Genomic DNA, 20,151 nt, shown 5'->3' on the forward strand with positions numbered 1-20,151 from the left:
TTCCCCATTAAGATCTATATACTTTGGTATCCATTTGAACCAATTATTGGCTCTTATTGAGGTATCTCCAAAACTCTTCTGTATTCTGAATGCAACAACCACTTCTCTCAGTTTATTTTTTACGTATGAAAATAAAAAGCAGTTGTTTTGATTGCTCAAAATTGAAGTTTTTAGTGCATTGGGAGCCAATTCAGCGGTAGATTGTCGCCTCTCTGTTATGCTGGTGACATGTTTTAAAGCCGAGTCCGAGCGGCTTGATTCGGCTATAAAAAATCGGTCACTTGTTATTGAGCTAAACATAACAGGTTGGCTGATAAGTCCCCGGTCTAACAAAGAAAAACACATTTTTTTGTCAAAATTCGTTTTTATTATTCAACATAGTTCCCTTCATGAGCGATACAACGATTATAACGACCTTCCAATTTATTGATACCATTTTGGTAGTACTCCTTCGGTTTTGCCTCAAAATAGGCCTCAGTTTCGGCGATCACCTCTTCATTGCAGGCAAATTTTTTCCCTGCGAGCATCCTTTTGAGGTCTGAGAACAAGAAAATGTCGCTGGGGGCGAGATCTGGAGAATACGGTGGGTGGGGAAGCAATTCGAAGCTCAATTCATGAATTTTTGCCATCGTTCTCAATGACTTGTGGCACGGTGCGTTGTCTTGGTGGAACAACACTTTTTTTTCTTCATATGGGGCCGTTTTGCCGCGATTTCGACCTTCAAACGCCCTTCTCAAGATACTCGATAAAAATTATTCCATGCGCATCCCAAAAAACAGAGGCCATTACTTTGCCAGCGGACTTTTGAGTCTTTCCACGCTTCGGAGACGGTTCACCGGTCGCTGTCCACTCAGCCGACTGTCGATTGGACTCAGGAGTGTAGTGATGGAGCCATGTTTCATCCATTGTCACATATCGACGGAAATATTCGGGTGTATTAAGAGTTAACAGCTGACATCACCGCTCAGAATCATCAACACGTTGTTGTTTTTGGTCAAATATGAGCTCGCGAGGCACCCATTTTGCACAAAGCTTCCGCATATCCAAATATTGATGAATGATATGACCAACAAGTTCCTTTGATATCTTTAAGGCCTCTGCTATCTCGATCTACTTCATTTTACGGTCATTCAAAATCATTTTGTGGATTTTTTTTTGTGTTTTCGTCGGTAACCACATTTTTCGGGCGTCCACTGCGTTCACCGTCCTCCGAGCTCATTTCACCACGCTTGAATTTAGCATACCAATCAATTATTTTTGATTTCCCTGGGCAGAGTCCGGAAACTCATTACCAAGCCAAGCCTTTGCTTCCACCGTATTTTTCCCCTTCAGAAAACAGTATTTTATCAAAACACGAAATTCCTTTTTTCCATTTTTTTTCACAATAACAAAAGTTGCTTCACAAAAGACGCTCTATCTCACAAACTAATTGACTTACAGACGTCAAGTTTTGACACGAATCATAACGACGCCATCTATGTGTCAGACCGGGGACTTATCAGACAACCTGTTACAATCGGGCAGAAAGCAGTGATAAGACCACATTTATGTGAAGACCAAAATCCTCGCACTGCGTAGACATAGGTTAGGTTAGGTTAGGTGGCGGCCCGATTTATCAGGCTCACTTAGTCCGAACGACGTTCCACATTGCAGTGAAACCACTTAGAGAAGCTTTGAAACCCTCAGAAATGTCACCAGCATTACTGAGGTGGGATAATCCAACGCTGAACTGAAACTTTTTGGTGTTCGTTCGAAGCAGGAATCGAACACACGACCTTGTGTGTGCAAGGCGGGCATGCTAACCATAATTACAAAACAAAGCAGTATCTCCTGCGTTTTTGTCGCAGAAGCCAAATAAATCACCACCTTGTAGTGAGACAACCACCATCCAGGAATGTAGGTTAAGTTAGACTATTTCCAATGAGATACCACAGATGGTTACCATCACTCTTATCAATGATTCTATATTATCCCCATTGATAACATGGAAACATGACTATAAGAAGAAGGTCCCCTCCTTATAGCCGAGTCCGAACATCTTAACAGATTTCATGTGGATACTGTAACGGTGAGAAGCTACAAGGCTAAACCTGTTCTCGGAGTTCGACCACCATCCTTAGCACTGACCGACAAGGGTAGTTTTGGCCCTACTAATATCAGGCAAGAGCACCCAACTTAGCAGTGAAAGGTCAAAGCCTAGCTGACGTGTGTCCTATCTCTAATCGAGGAACCGAATCACCACCAGATAACTCTGGACCATAGAATGACCCATATTCGTCGTCGGCGGGAGCTTGACGGCTGAGCCGATAAAAAATTGTCTATTCGGCATCGGTCATTTATTTATATATAATCACGCTGGTATGTGGTGATATCACAAAGGACTGAATAGTCTAAGTGAGCCTGATACATCGGGCTGTTACTTAACCTAACCTACATAATACCGCTGCACGAAAGTGGTTTTGCGTTTGGCCCATTCCCAGCGAAGCGTCGTCTTGAGATTGTCGACCCTTTGGTATTTTTTAGTGCCAAGCAAATATAAACGCCCGACGGATGCAGATTCGGTAGGCATTGTGCAGTAGAAATGAAGTGAGGAACATCCGTCTTAAGCCATTCTTGGTTGACGCGTGCTGAGGATAGTGCCGAATTCTCAACAGGTTTAATGTGGATACTGTAGTTGAAGCGGTGACGAGCTATAAAATTAACCCTGTTCTGGGAGTCCGACCCCTGTCCACATCACGGCAGACAAGGGTAGTTTTGGCCCAACTAAATGCAGCCTATTTAACAAAGATTGGTAGAAGCCTAGCTGACGCCATATGTAATCCAAAACCAGATGACAGGCATCACCTTTTTGCTGCCCAGCCACCTACCCGAATCACCACCATATAATTCTGGATCACCACCAGATAACTGAATGACAATTTTGAAGAGGATGCCCCATATTCGTCGTCGGCGGCAGTTTGACGGTTGAGTCGATAAAAATTCGCCTATTTGGCATCGATCAGTCATTCACACATCATCACGCTGCACAAAAGTGACTCTGCGGGATTTTGTCTCATTCCCTGTGAAGCGTTTTCTTGAGATTATCGACTCTGGTATTTTTTAGTGCCAATCGTATTCTCCAAAATGCACCTAGGCGTAAAATCCGACGGATTGAGATCCTAGATTTTTGTGGCCATTGTGTGTAGAAAAGAAGCGAGGAACCTCCTTTTTAAGTCATCCTTGGTTGACGCGGGCTGAGGGCGATGGTGCCGAGTCCTGTTGAAATGTCCATGGTCTGCTGCAGAAATTATTGTCTGGCCAGTGCTTCATTACTGTCTTTCCTATTTTGACCCCACTATCGATAAATTTGAGCGGGGACTGACCGTAAGTTACGGCGGCCCACACCCTTACCATCGTAGGCATTTGAGTTTTGGCGGGAAATCGAAGGTATAAATTTTCAGCTGACTTCTAAGACATGTAAACTAGAGGTGTGCACGTGAGTAATAGTTTACTCATGCACACTCACGGCGGAAAAATCTTACTCAGGAACGATATTGGTTGTTAGGACTCACGTTCACGCACACTCACGAAAAGAAAATTTGTACTCACGTACACTCACGCACGAAAATGTGACTCACGGAAAATACCGTAACTCACGAAAAATATCGTGACTCACGGAGAATGTCGTGACTCACGAACAATTTTTTGAGTAATTTACCTTAGCGACGTGAAAACATGAGCATTATTAAAATCGAGAACGTTATTACACTTAACATCCCAGGCGTCACTAAAATTGTAAACGAATTTAACTCTTAAGCGTTTTATGTTGGTGAGCGGGATTATTTTCGTGAGCATAAATCTTTACTCACGCACACTCACGAAGATAATATTTTCGTGACTCACGATCACGCACAACATTTTAGTTTGTTAATCACGTTCACGTTGCTATGAGCGTGACTCACGTGACTCATTTTCGTGAGTCACGACAATTTCGTGTCACGTGCATACCTCTAATGTAAACCCGTCATTTAGTTTGTTCACAAACAGTTCAATTTGGTTTGGCTTCTCATCGGAAAAAACCAAATTCGGTAAGTGGCCACTTTCGTGCAATTGTTTATTTGTACATCGATGAGCTCTTGTACTTCTATAGCATTAGTCCAAGGTCATTTTTCAATATGTGTTGCATCCGTTCTCGTGATATCTTCAGTTCACGAGCAAATTTTCAATTCATTTCTTGCCATCACTTTTCATTGGTGTTGTTACCGTTTGTTTTTCGTCCACTTTTGGGCCATGCCAGTATCTCAGTAAAGAGAAATGGTACGATAAACGAAAGATTTATTCACATTAGGTTAGTTTAGGTGGCAGCCCGAAGTATCAGGCTCACTTAGACTAAGTCGATTACAATACCACATTGGTGAACTTCTCTCTTATCACTGAGTGCTGCCCGATTTCATGTTTAGCTCAATGACAAGGGACCTCCTTTTTATAGCCGAGTCCGAACGGATTTCCATTTTGCAGTGAAACCACTTAGAGAAGCTTTGAAATCCTCAGAAATGTGACCAGCATTACTGAGATGGGATAATCCACCGCTGAAAAGCTTTTTGGTGTTCGGTCGAAGCAGTAATTGAAGCCACGACCTTGTGTATGCAGGGCGGGCATGCTAACCATAGCACCACGGTGGCTCCATTTATTCACATTAAATGCTGGAGGTCTATAACGAAAGCCCATTGTGCTTTTTCCAGCCAAATATCAATCAATCACACTATTACGCTTGACTTTCTTCAGGAATAACTTTATTTCTGAATGCAATAGATCAAAATGCTTTTGTAAGCTTATAAAAAATAAATTGGCATCTGAATCTCCATTAATACAAACGCTAAGCTACTTAAAAAAACACATCTTCGGCTTCGATTAGTAGTCCCCATCACGTCGATTTTCCATTTTTATGCCGAATTCAAATCTTCGGTTGAGCTCTAATGAGAATATGATGTCCTAAAATTTCTCATCTCTTTTTCAATTTATTGCCTCATAAGTCACACTTCTCCAAGCATTTGTTGATTAATGCCATCTAAGTGCATTACATGCAATTCAATTATTTTACTTATATCAATTATTTATGGATGTATTCTCTGACACACTTGAGACATGGCCCCAATCAACAAATGTTGAATGAACCCATTTTTTTGTTTTTTTTTACTATTTAGGTCAAATTTTGTCTTTTTTTCTCTCCCATCAACTATTACGAATGAACGAACTATAGTGAGTAGTATTGCTCTTCTACCTTTGCATCTGTTTGCGATAACTACCCCACAAACATACATACACACAGTACATATATCATCTTCATGATATTTACTTTAACGATGTTATTTTCCGGAAGATAATGAAACAATCGATATGAGTTCATGAAATCCGGAGAATGAGAACTTTACCACTACACGAACGGAAACCCCACGAGAAAGAGTGAAACTAGAACACAAACAATAACCTAAGATGTAGACGAACAAAGCCATAGTCGATAACATGCTACTTTTTCTTACATTTACACGTAACTTGTGTTTTGATGTTAAGAACACACAGTGGGAGAATATTTACAACAAATTTTTAAGAGAGAGAGAGAGAGGAATTGAAATAACCAACAAGATGAGAGTATTCCCCCAAAGGAGGGAAGATTGATAATGTTGATATTTTTGTACTTTTTTTATACCCACCACCATAGAATAGTGATGGGGGTATAATAAGTTTGTCATTCCGTGTGTAACACATCGAAATATCGATTTCCGACTATATAAAGCATATATATTCTTGATCAGGGAGAAATTATAAGACGATATAAGCATGTCCGTCTGTCTGTTGTAATCACGCTACAGCCTTCAATAATGGTGCTATCGTCTTGAAATTTGGCACAGATTCGTTTTTTGTTTGCAGGCAGGACAAGTTCGAAGATGGGCTATATTAGTCCAAGTTTTGATATAGTCCCCATATAAACCGACTTCCTGATTTGGGGTCTTGGGCTAATAAAAATCGTAGTTTTTATCCAATTTGCCTGTAATTGAAAATCTAGAGGTACTTGAGGACGACAAAAAGGTGTGTCGAAAATGGTCCGTATCGGTCCATGTTTTGGTATAGCCCCCATATAGACCGATTTTCCGATTTTGCTTCTTGGGCGTCTAGAAACTGTATTTTCTATCCGATTTGCCTGAAATTGAAAATCAGAAAGTATTTTTGGACCTTAAAGATGTGTGTCGAAAATGGTCCATATCGGTCCATGTTTTGGTATAGCCCCCATATAGACCGATTTCCCGATTTTGCTTCTTGGGCGTCTAGAAACTGTATTTTCTATCCGATTTGCCTGAAATTGGAAATCTAGACGTATTTTGGGACCTTAACGAGGTGTGTCGAAAATGGTCCGTATCGGTCCATGTTTTGGTATAGCCCCCATATAGACCGATTTTCCGATTTTGCTTCTTGGGCGTCTAGAAACTGTATTTTCTATCCGATTTGCCTGAAATTGAAAATCAAGAAGTATTTTTGGACCTTAAAGATGTGTGTCGAAAATGGTCCATATCGGTCCATGTTTTGGTATAGCCTCCATATAGACCGATCTCCCGATTTTGCTTCTTGGGCGTCTAGAAACTGTATTTTCTATCCGATTTGCCTGAAATTGAAAATCAGGAAGTAATTTTGGACCTTAAAAAGGTGTGTCGAAAATGGTTCGTATCGGTCCATGTTTTGGTATAGCCCCCATATAGACCGATCTCCCGATTTTGCTTCTTGGGCGTCTAGAAACTGTATTTTCTATCCGATTTGCCGGAAATTGAAAATCAGGAAGTAATTTTGGACCTTAAAGAGGTGTGTCGAAAATGGGGTGTATCGCTCCATGTTTTGGTATAGCCTCCATATAGACCGATCTCCCTATTTTACTTCTTGAGCTTCTAAAAACTGCATTTACTATCCGATTTGCCTAAAATTGGAAATCTAGACGTATTTTGGGACCATAAAGAGATGTGTCGAAAATGGTCCGTATCGGTCCATGTTTTGGTATAGCCCCCATATAGACCGATCTCCCGATTTTGCTTCTTGGGCGTCTAGAAAATTTATTTTCTATCCGATTTGCCTGAAATTGAAAATCTAGAGGTATAAAAGGAAACACTTCTTTCAGGGTCTAACACGCACTGATCATGAAAATTGCTTGAAATTGAAAGTAATAATGTCGGAAAAAATCTACAGATTTAAGATTTCAAATCAAGGCGTTATTTCATCATATACACGATATGTTTATGATTTCTCTAAAACTCAAACAAATTTGGTTCTCATAAATCTGATCTAGTCTTCATAGGTAGAATCGGGTTGAACTGATTTGCTTGGGATAAAATTTGTCATCAAACCCCCTAAAATTCTATATATTGTCAAGAAACCCGATACGACGAAGAGTTTTCAAAACAAACTATTATATTTGATTCATGGTGGTGGGTATTTAAGATTCGGCCCGGCCGAACTTACTGCTGTATATACTTGTTTTAACTATTTGAGTGCAATAAGTACCGTGATACTCCCACGACGCATTTGTTAACTTTTTTAAGCGCACATATTAGAATATTTGAATACGGCCAATTGCACACAGAGAAGGAAACAAATATGTTAAACGGGGAAAATGTAACATATTCGTCGCAACCATGCTATTTGCTCAGAAATTATGTATCTGATTTCTTCAGACATACAAATTTCACAAAATTTTTTATAAAACTAAAATAGAAATAAAATTTTGACAAACTTTTACTATAGAAATAAAATTTTGACAACATTTTCTGTAGAAATAAAATTTTGACATAGTTTTCTATAACAATAACATTTTGACAAATAGAAATAAAATTTTGACAAAATTTTCTATAGAAATAAAATTTTGACAAAATTTTCTATAGAAATAAAATTTTGCCAAAATTTTCTATAGAAATAAAATTTTGACAAAATTTTCTATAGAAATAAAATTTTGACAAAATTTTCTATAGAAATAAAATTTTGAGGACATTTTCTAAAGAAAAATTATTTTCTATAGAAATAACGTTTTGACAAAATTTTCTATAGACATAACATTTTGACAAAATTTTTTATAGAAATAAAAATTTGAGGACATTTTCTAAAGAAATTCAAATTTGCAAAAATTTTGTATAGAAATAAAATTTTGCAAAAAATAGAAATAAAGTTTTGACAAACTTTTCTATAGCAATAAAATTTTGACAAAATTTTCTATAAAAATAAAATTTTCACAAAATTTTCTATAAAAATAAAATTTTGCAAAAATTTTCTGTAGAAATAAAATTTTGACAAAATTTTCTATAGAAATAAAAATGTGACAAAATTTTCTATAGAAATAAAATTTTGCAAAAGCTTTCAATAGAAATAAAATTTTGACAAAATTTTCTATAGAGATAAAATTTTGACAAAATTTTCTATAGAAATAAAATTTTGACAAAATTTTCTATAGAAATATAACTTTGGCATTATATTTTAGGAATATAATTTAGACAAAATTTTTTATCCAAATAAAATTGTGCCAAAATTTTCGATAGAAATAAAATTTTAACAAAATTTTCTATAGAAATAAAATTTTGACAAACTTTTCTATAGAAATAAAACTTTGACTAAAATTTCTATAGAAGTAAAATTTTGACTAAAATTTCTATAGAAATTAAATTTTGCAAAAATTTTCTATAGAAATATAAATTTGTCAAAATTTTCTATACAAATAAATTTGTGCCAAAATTTTCGATAGAAATAAAATTTTGACAAAATTTTCTATAGAAAGACAATTTTGACAGAATTTTCTATAGATATAAAAAATTTTTCATAGAAATAAAATTTTCTATAGGAATATGATTTTGACAAAATTTTTTATCCAAATAAAATAGTGCCTAAATTTTCGATAGAAATAAAATTTTGACAACATTTTCTATAGAAATAACATTTTGACAAAATTTTCTATAGAAATAAAATTTTGCAAAAATTTTCTATAGAATAAAATTTTGACAAAATTTTCTATAGAAATAAAATTTTGCAAAATTTTCTATCGACATAAAATTTTGACAAAATTTTCTATAGAAATAAAATGTTGACAAAAGTTTCTATAGAAATAAAATTTTGACAAAATTTTATATAGAAAATAGGTGAAAATAGAGTATCTCATTTTTTGACACCTGGTCGCGGAGGGGGACCTCCCCTTCGTCGGACTTTTTGAAAATTGGACCAAAGTTGACCGATTTGCTTGAAATTTTCATTGAAGATTGGGGTTGGCATCTAGACAAAGATCCGCTACTTTTTATTTCGATATTTGGCGGCGGAGGGGGGCCTCCCCTTTGTTCGACTTTTTTTTTAAGTACAGTGAAAAAACTAAAATTCTCTAAATTATCTGAGATTTACAGAGAACATGTGGTGAGGTTATGGAATTAATATGGGGTACCCGATGATTTCATATGTGGATGTGGAAAAAAACAATTCTTACGTTTTCTTGAAAATTACGTAGGCAGTGGGGGAAGGTTATGAACGAAGAAGCAACCTTCCTTGCCCCACACTTGAAGGAAAGTTTCAAGAATTTTCAGGGAAGGTTAGGGGTGCTATTCACTACGGTGTTTGTCGATATTGTATCGGGGAAAGTGACGTCCCTTTAAAACAATAGAGCAAATATTGAAATTTACAGGGAACGTGGGAGGAGGTGATTAAATTTTTACATGATTTTTAAATTAGTATATGATTTTTCGATATCTGGTTGGGGAAGGGGAAAATTGAAATAAACTTTGTCGATTTACTTCGATAGAATTTATAGGGACCATTGAGTAGTTGCGAAATTAATATAGGGTACGTGATAGTCCGATATCAGGTCGGAGTTGAGCGAATGTGGGGAGAGGGTTCCCTTTTGTCCGTTTTTTTTTTCTTAAATTGAAAATAGAGGGTTGTCCGTAAATGGGAACTCGGTACATAATTTTATGATTTTTGCACAGGCTTCTGCCAGACTTCTTTTTAGTAAAGAATTTAAATTTACATGAAATTGGCAGCCAACGTAGGGGTGCATCATTTTCCAACATTTTAGCAAATGTTAATGTGGTAAATTTTTTTACTATTTTTGCTTTTTCCGATTTATTGGATGGGAAACAGTAATTCTTTGTATGTTATTATAATCTAGTGCTTAATTTTCAGATATGTTGGAGAAGGATACCTTTCCTTGACAAACCATAATTAAAATTCACAAGAAATATAGAAGGTACACACTCTCCCGCCGTATTTGTACCTATAAACGAAAAATCAAGTAGTCCGATTTGTTTAAAAGAATTCAAATCTTTTCGAATTTGTTTTCAGCACGAAGGATATAGTTGACTAAGTTAACGCAAAATGTTACTCCAAATACGCTTCGAAAGGCGAAGCGAAGCGGGCCGGGTTACGCTAGTTTTCTATAGAAATAAAATTTTGACAAAATTTTCTATAGAAATAAAATTTTGACAAAATTTTCTAAAGAAATAAAAATTTTGCAAAAATTTTCTATAGAAATAAAATTTTGCAAAAATTTTCTATAGAAATAAAATTTTGACAAAATTTTCTAAAGAAATAAAAATTTTGCAAAAATTTTCTATAGAAATAAAATTTTGCAAAAATTTTCTATAGACATAAAATTTTGAAAAAATTTTCTATAGAAATAAAATTTTGACAAATTTTTCTATGAAAATAAATTCCGCCATTGAAACCCTGAAATTGTTTCACCGCTGTTAATATATTTGGCCCTCTTCTTTTTATTTCCATTACGAACAATTCCCCAATGTGTGTAAGAAAACTATCGAAGAAGCCAACACGGATGGAAACCATAAAAATAATTGAATTGATGATGGGACATGCTTTTGACCTGCTTACAAAAAGGTGCAAAGTTTACCAATGCAGTTCAATAGTTCATGCCTGATTGAAACAAACCAATGATGGCTTTCATATTTCTTTTGTTTGTCCATCCATTGTTGAGTCTTTAACAAACATTCAGTATTGTCTGGCGAATGTTTGTTAAAGAAGAGCAAAAAACTGCTTTTGTTTTTTGGTATAACGGCGTAAAGTTAGTGTTTTGTTTGCAGTTTGTTAGAGATAGTTTTTGTTTTTGGCTCTAACTTTGAACTGAAGATGAAAGTCAATAAATACACATGGTTTAAATTGTTTACATAACACTTGATACAGGCTATTATGATGATTAATTTTATTAGGATGATGAATTGTAGTAAGAAGAAAACACTGTGATGAATTTACTTTGTTTCTTTAGGTTAGAATTTTCCCAAGCAAGGAGTAAAAAGGCATAAATACTATAAGTCCATTCGAATTAATTTCCTTCTTCGAATTTGTGGTCCAAACTATATTAATCTAAATCTTATGGTGATTGCGATACGAAGAAAAATTCAACATTTTCGATATTGATTCGAAATTTTTTTGTTACTTTTCCCCTATTCGCTTCATAAAGTCATAAAAGGGATTTCGACCGGATATTGGAATGTACTTTGAGTACTTACGGCCTTTACTCTTTTTTTTACCAATTGAAGAAAATTTGAATTACAAAAAAAAAAAAAAATCTATACCATTGGCATTAAGTTGTAATTCAATTAAAAACAAAATATTTTCCTTTACTCTTTTTGTATTTCTGCCTCATGACCACATTTTACGTTACCAAATTCAATTGGGCCATAATTTTTTGGTTGGCCAAATGTACGTGACTTCGATGGCTATGGGAATATCTTTGATAGTAGCTAGTAGTCCATGTTTATATTCCCTTCCCTTATCTTCTCTTTAAATTAATCCCAACAAAAAAATTGTACTTAATTCGGTTTAACTTTGGCTTAAAGGAGTGTTATACCATGTTTCGTTGTTGCCTTTAGGTTGTTTGTAAATAAACATTACAGCCAATGTCTTGCGAAAAAAAAACGAATCGAAACGAGAAAATACCTACAAACTTACAAAAGCAAAAAGGAATGTAACGAAATGTAAAGAAAACAAAAAAAACTCAAACAATTTTGAGGTGACATTGAGTGATGTAATGCAAACAATCGTAACTACCTGACGAGGGATTCTGGTTGTTTTCTTTTTAGATGGAAGATGGCGGTATATCTTGATAATAGAGGAAGTAGCTAAAGGGAAGAAGTGTAAAATTTCCAACGGTGGAAAATCCGGATATGGGACAGTGTCTTAAATCCAAACAAGGATCGCAGAAGTTTACAAACACACATTTGGGATGAACGAACTTAATCAGCTCTTTAGACCTAAGCTATCGTAGAGCCAGCGAGAATTTCTCACTTCAACAGGTTCCAAGGAAAATTGTTTTTATACCCTGCGCCACACTGTGGAACAGGGTATTATAAGTTAGTGCATATGTTTGCAACACCCAGAAGGAGACGAGATAGACACATGGTGTCTTTGGCAAAAATGCTCAGGGTGGGCTCCTGAGTCGATATAGCCATGTCCGTCTGTCCGTGAACACATTTTTGTAATCAAAGTCTAGGTCGCAGTTTTAGTCCATTCGACTTCAAATTTGGCACAAGTATGTGTTTTGGCTCAGAATAGAACCCTATTGATTTTGGAAGAAATGGGTTCAGATTTAGATATAGCTTCCATATATATATTTCGCCCGATATGGACTTATATGGCCCCAGAAGCCAGAGTTTGAACCCAATTTGCTTAAAATTTTGCACAAGAAGTACAATTAGTACTATAGTCAAGTGTGCCAAATTTTATTGAAATCAGTTCAGATTTAGATATAGCTCCCATATATATCTTTCGCCCGATATGGTCTAATACGGTCCCAGAAGGCAGAGTTTTACCCCAATTTGGTTGAAATTTTGCACAGGGAGTAGAATTAGCATTGTACATAGCCAAATTTGGTTGAAATCGGATCAGATTTAGATATAGCTCCCATATATAGCTTTCGCCCGATTTACATATGACCACAGAGGCCAATTTTTTGCTCCGATTTACTTGAAATTTTGCACAGGGAGTAGAATTAGCATTGTAGCTATGCGTGCCAAATTTGGTTGAAATCGGTACAGATTTAGATATAGCTTAAATTTAAATTTTGAGTCTATAGAAATAAAATTTTACACAAATTTTCTATAGAAATTATATTTTTCATAACTTTTTGTATAGAAATAACATTTTGAAAAGATTGTATAAATTTTCTATAAAACTTTTATAGTAATAACATTTTGCATAAATTCTATAGAAATAAAATTTTGACAAACATTTCTACAGAAATAAAATTTTGACAAAATTTTCTGTAGAAATAAAATGTTGACAACATTTTCAATAGCAATAAAATGTTGACAAAATTTTCTATAGAAAAAAAATGTTGACAAAATTTTCTATAGAAATAAAATTTTGACAAAATTTTCTATAGAAATAAAATTTTGAGAAAATTTTCTATAAAAATAAAATTTTGACAAAATTTTCTATAGAAATAAAATTTTGACAAAATTTTCTATAGAAATAAAATTTTGACAAAATTTTCTATAGAAATAAAATTTTGACAAATATTCTATAGAAATAAAATTTTGACAAAATTTTCTATAGAAATAAAATTTTGACAAGTTTTTTTTTGGAAATAAAATTTTCACAAAATTTTCTATAGAAATAAAATTTTGACAAAATTTTCTTTAGAAATAAAATTTTGACAAAATTTTCTATAGAAATAAAATTTTGACAAAATTTTCTATAGAAATAAAATGTTGACAAAATTTCCTATAGAAATAAAATTTTGACAAATTTTCTATAGAAATAAAATATTGACAAAATTTTCTATAGAAATAAAATGTTGAAAAAAATTATCTATAGAAATAAAATATTGACAAAATTTTCTATAGAAATAAAGTTTTGACAAAATTTTCTATAGAAATAAAATTTTGACAAAATTTTCTATAGCAATAAAATTTTGACAAAATTTTCTATAGAAAAAAAAATTTTGACAAAATTTTGTATAGAAATAAAGTTTTGACAATTGTTCTTATAGAAATAAAATTTTGACAAAATTTTCTACAGAAATAAAATTTTGACAAAATGTTCTATAGAAATAAAATTTTGACAAAATTTTCTATAGAAATAAAATTTTGATAAAAATCTCTACAGAAACAAAATGTTGATAAAATTTTCTATAGAAATAAAATTTTGACAAAATTTTCTATAGAAATAAAATGTTGACAACATTTTCTATAGAAATAAAATGTTGACAAAATCTTCTATAGAAATAAAATTTTGACAAAATTTTCTATAGAAATAAAATTTTGACAAAATTTTCTATAGAAATAAAATTTTGACAAAATTTTCTATAGAAATAAAATTTTGACAAAATTTTCTATAGAAATAAAATTTTGACAAAATTTTCTATAAAATTAAAATTTTGACAAAATTTTCTATAGAAATAAAATTTTGACAAAATTTTCTATAGAAGTAAAATTTTGATAAAATTTTCTATAGAAATAAAATTTTGACAAAATTTTCTATAGAAATAAAACTTTGACAAAATTTTCTATAGAAACAAAATTTTGACAAAATGTTCTATAGAAATAAAATTTTGACAAAATTTTCTATAGAAATAAAATTTTGACAAAATTTTCTATAGAAATAAAATGTTGACAAAATCTTCTATAGAAATAAAATTTTGAAAAAATTTTCTATAGAAATAAAATTTTGACAAAATTTTCTATAGAAATAAAATTTTGACAAAATTTTCTATAGAAATAAAATGTTGACAAAATTTTCTATAGAAATAAAATTTTGACAAAATTTTCTATAGAAGTAAAATTTTGACAAAGTTTTCTATATAAATGCAATTTTGACAAAATTTTCTATAGAATTAAAATTTTGACAAATTTTCTATAGAAATAAAATGTTGATAGAATTTTCTATAGAAATAAAAATTTCACAAATTTGACAAAATGAATTTACAAAACTCTACCCAATATATTCAGGGGTACCACAAGGCAGCATTCTTGGCCCATTATTATATCTATTATATACTTATGATATGCCTGTAACCGAAAGGTGCTTCATAGGAACATTTGCCGATGATACGGTGTTAATGTCTTCGGGGAGAAACACGGATGAGTCCATAAGCCAACTCCAAGAAGGCCTCAACAAAGTTTATCAATGGGCAACTGAATGGGGTCTTAAATTGAACAGCAGCAAATCTCTACACGTCGACTTTGCAAAAATCACTACGCAATATAAGCCTCTATACATAAACACAGAACAAGTACCACATACAAATTCCGCAAAATATCTTGGATTTATACTGGATTCCAAATTAACTTGGAAAGACCATATCGATAAAAAACGTGAAGAATTGGATATCAAATATCGTAACTTACAATGGTTAATGGGCAGAAATTCCGTTCTCTCAAATGATAATAAACTCCTAATATATAAGCAAACACTAAAGCCAATATGGCTATATGGTATTCAACTTTGGGGTTGTGCATCAAATAGTGCTATAGCAAAAATTCAAAAATTTCAGAACAAAGCAATAAGATCAGCAGTTAATGCTCCATGGTATGTCCGAAATAAGGACCTGCATCGAGACTTACAAATAAGTACAGTTAATGAGGAAATCTCGAGATACGCCCAAAAACACTATATGCGTCTTTAGCAACACGTAAACCGTGAAGCTGTAAAATTACTAGAACCTTCAGATCAACCTAGAAGACTAAGGCGATTTTATCCTCGAGATCTAATTACACGTTTTACTACATAAAACCGAACTACATAACCAAATATATTTTTTTTTTTTTACATGCATTTTCTTAATTCAATAATTTCTTGAACTAAGATAATTTTACTATTACGTCTATCGACACCAACATTTGAACTACTGGTTAGTCCTTTATTAGCTAGAGACTAGTTGTAGTATAAGTTAAGCATGAAGTTTGTACAATAATTGCTTAAATAAAAAAAAAAAAAAAAACAAAATTTTCTATAGAAATAAAATTTTAACAAAATTTTCTATAGAAATAAAGTTTTGACGAAATTTTCTATAAAATTAAAATTTTGACAAAATTTTCTATAGAAATAAAATTTTGACAAAATTTTCTATAAAATTAAAATTTTGACAAAATTTTCTATAGAAATAAAATTTAGACAAAATTTTCTATAGAAATAAAATTTTGAAAAATGTACATACATGCATGTCGTGCGTTTTTTGGATAAGAGAAACTGTTTCGAATTATGTGCTATTTTTAGTTTTTGTGATTCAATTAAAAAGGTATTTTGCGAGATTAGAGGAAATACCGTGTTTGTTTTAATCTGAAGTGCACACATTAGAATAGTTTGTGTTTTTGGATAAAAGAAACATTGTCAGATTAATCACTCTTTGTCGTCTTTGTTAGTCAATTATTCTGCTTAATTAAAACTAATTTTTATGGACCTTTAATCTGTGTTGGGAAATGTTCCACTTCTCTATATTAAAGAATCGTAAAACGAATGCACACATGGTTGTGTCTTATGTTTTTGGACAAGAGAAACTATGCCGAATTACGAGTTAGAAGTAGTTTTGCCGATTCAATTACTGGGCTGCTTTAAAAACACTTTTGGTGAACCTTCCACTACAAAAATTCTGAATTGAATGCTCACATGGCTATGTTTTCTGTTTTTAGATGAGAACAACTTTGAAAAATCAATAGCTTTTGATAGCTCTTGTGATTCAATTATACTGATAATTTAAAACAAAGTCTTGTGGTCCCTTATTATTGTTGGGAAATGTCCCAAAGAAATATATTAAATATAAATAAAACGAATGCACACATAGATAGGATCCATGTTTTTTGATCAAATAAACAAAGCATAATCACATGCTCCTTGCGATTTTCATGAGTCAATTATGTTCCTCATTTAAAATAAAAGAGCAAGGATCAATTTAAACGATGCTGGGAAAATGACGAAATGTACTAAACTAAAGAAAGATATAATGAATTCACACATGGCTATGTTTTATGGTTTTCCATAAAAGAAACTGAGTTAAATCTCCTTTTAGTCAATCATAAATCAATGAAAACAAAGAAAAATGCAAAAAAAAAGCATGTAAGAGGTTTTTATTTCGGCTTCAAGTTAAAACGACGAGTTTATAAGAAAATGTATCTCTATTTTTTTGGTTTTAAACACTGTACTATAACATGATAATATCGACCTATCAACTTTATCTGGACTATTTCTCATTTTTATGGTGGTCTTTCGAGCACGTCATTGCGAGCGCATTATAAACATTTGATTATTTAAACATGCGTACGGCAACACACATTTAATTATATTTTCTTTGTTTATTTTGCTGTTTGCTCACCGATGTCTGGCTAGCGATGACTGGCTGCTTGTCTGAGTCTGAGTATTCCATTTGACCGGCCGCTGGTACTACCAACAACAGTAAGATTATGGCCAAAATTGACATGACAAATGTCCAAGTGCTTGCTTTATTTGGTCTTATTCGCTGACTGTTTTGTTTATTATGGCCTTTGAATTCATCACAGAACGTGATCATTGGAACAAAAATTGTGTCACCACATTTGGTGGCAATAAGACTAACAAAGTCCACCGACTGAAGAAAGAAAGGTGTAGTGGGGGATTATTATTAAATAAAACAAAAATCTCACACCAATGACGTATGAATAAGGAAGACGAAAATTGCCAACTTCAGCATTTTGGTATTCACGGTTGGTTTCTAGTACAAATATCCCAAGCAAATGACCGAGTAAAACTTTTTTATTAAATTTAATATCGCAAAAAAAAAAACACATGCATATTTTTTTTTTAGTTTTACTTTGTTAGCTTTCTGGCTGAGTGATTAGATATTTGGTCTGCTGCCTGAGTTCTGCATCTTTGAGGAGGTATACACATGGGACCATTATATCCGTTGACATTTTTCTAATTAATTGTGGCCATAAATACGAAGAAGTTTTTCTTCTCTAGCACAATTTGCTCTTTTTTAAGTTTTGCCTAATTGGGCATGGGTGTGTAGAAAATTTCAATTCAATTTATAGAAATTTTTGTCAAAATTTTCTATAGAAAATTTTGTAAAAATTTTATTTCTATAAAAATTTTACAAAATTTTATTTCTATAGAAAATGTTGTCAATATTTATAAAAATTTTATTTCTATAGAAAATTTTGTCAATATTTTATTTCCATAGAAATTTTTTTCAGTTTTTTTTCTATAGAAAATTGTGTCAAAATTTTATTTCTATAGAAAATTTTGTCAAAATTTTATTTCTATAGAAAATTTTGTCAAAATTTTATTTCTTTGGAAAATTTTGTCAAAATTTTGTCAAAATTTTATTTTATAGAAAATTTTATTTTATAGAAAATTTTGTCAAAATTTTATTTTATAGAAAATTTTGTCAAAAATTTCTTTCTATAGAAAATTTTGTCAACATATTATTTCTATAGAAAATTTTGTCAACATTTTGTTTCAATAGAAAATTTTGTCAAAATTTTATTTCTATAGAAAATTTTGTAAAAATTTTATATATTTATAGAAAATTTTGTAAAAATTTTATTTCAATAGAAAACTTTGTCAAAATTTTATTTATAGACCATTTGTGCAAAATTTTATTTCTATAGAAACTTTTGTCAAAATTTCATTCCATATAGAACATTTTCTTAAAAATTTTCTTCTATAGAAAATTTTGTCAAAATTTTATTTTTATAGAAAATTTTGTCAACATTTTATACATCTATAGAAAATTTTGTAAGAATTTTATATATCTATAGAAAATTTTGTAAAAATTTTTATTTATATAGAAAATTTTGTCAAAATTTTATTTCTATAGAAGATTTTGTCATCATTTTATTTCTATTGAAAATTTTGTTAAAATTTTATTTCTATTTTGTCAAAATTTTATTTCTATAGAAGGTTTTGTCAAAATTTTATTTCTATAGATAATTTTGTTAACATTTTATTTCTATAGAAAATTTAGTCAAAATTTTATTCTATAGAAAATTTTGCAAAATTTTATTTCTATAGAAAATTTTGTCAAAATTTTATTTCTATAGAAGATTTTGTCAACATTTTATTTCTATAGAAAATTTTGTGAAAATTTTATTTATATAGAAAATTTTGTCAACATTTTTCGTCATATTTTTGTAAAAATTTTATTTTTATAGAAATTTTTGTCAGAAGTTTTTTTTTTATAGAAATTTTCGTCGAAATTTTATTTCTATAGAAAATTTTGTCAATTTTTTATTTCTATAGAAACTTGTTGATAAATTTTATGTCTATAGAATATTTTGTCAAAATTGTATATATCTATAGAAAATTTTGTCAAAATTTTATTTATATAGAAAACTTTGTCAAAATTTTATTTCAATAGAAATTTGTTTTCAAAATTTTCTCAAAATTTAATTGCTATTGAAAAAATTGTCAAAGTTTTATTTCTATAGAAAAATTTTCTCAAAATTTTATTTCCATATATAAAATTTTCTCAAAATTTTATTTCCATATATAAAATTTTTTCAAAATTTTATTTCCATATATAAAATTTTCTCAAAATTTTATTTCTATATAAAATTTTCTCAAAATTTTATTTCTATATACAATTTTCTCAAAATTTTATTTCTATATACAATTTTCTCAAAATTTTATTTTTATAGGAAAATTTGTCAAAATTGTATTTCTATAGAAAATGTTGTCAATATTTGATTTTATAGAAAATGCTGCCAAAATTTTATTTCTATAGAAAATTTTGTCAAAATTTTATTTCTATAGAAAATTTTATTTCTGTAGAAAATGTTGTCAATATTTTGTTTCTACAGAAAATTCTGTAAAAATTTTATTTCTATAGAAAATTTTGTCAAAATTTTATTTCCATAGAAATTGTTGTCATTTTTTTTTCTATAGAAACTTGTGTCAAAATTTTATTTCTATAGAAAGTTTTGTCAAAATTTTTTTCCATATAGAAAATTTTCTCAAAATTTTATTTCTATTTTGTCAAAATTTTATTTCTATAGAAAATTTTGTCAACATTTTATTTCTATAGAAAATTTTGTCAAAATTTTATTCTAAATTTCAAGGGGCGATGTTGATTTTGAATAAAACACAAACTATTTAGGAAATTATTGTAATTTTATTTTATTATGATATAGTGGTATTACTCAATTATGTATGGAACAAAATATCGGCCAAATGGGC

General features: G+C 31.3%; 1 protein-coding gene across 11 annotated transcripts in view; it reads left to right on the top strand.

Annotated features, from left to right (window-relative positions):
- The window catches only part of scrib (scribble planar cell polarity protein), a 712,308-nt gene that overhangs the window by 226,276 nt on the left and 465,881 nt on the right, over positions 1 to 20,151 (top strand). The gene's annotated exons all lie outside the window — the stretch shown is intronic.

This window comes from Haematobia irritans, chromosome 1, assembly GCF_050003625.1.
Source record: "Haematobia irritans isolate KBUSLIRL chromosome 1, ASM5000362v1, whole genome shotgun sequence".
NCBI classification, from domain to species: domain Eukaryota; kingdom Metazoa; phylum Arthropoda; class Insecta; order Diptera; family Muscidae; genus Haematobia; species Haematobia irritans.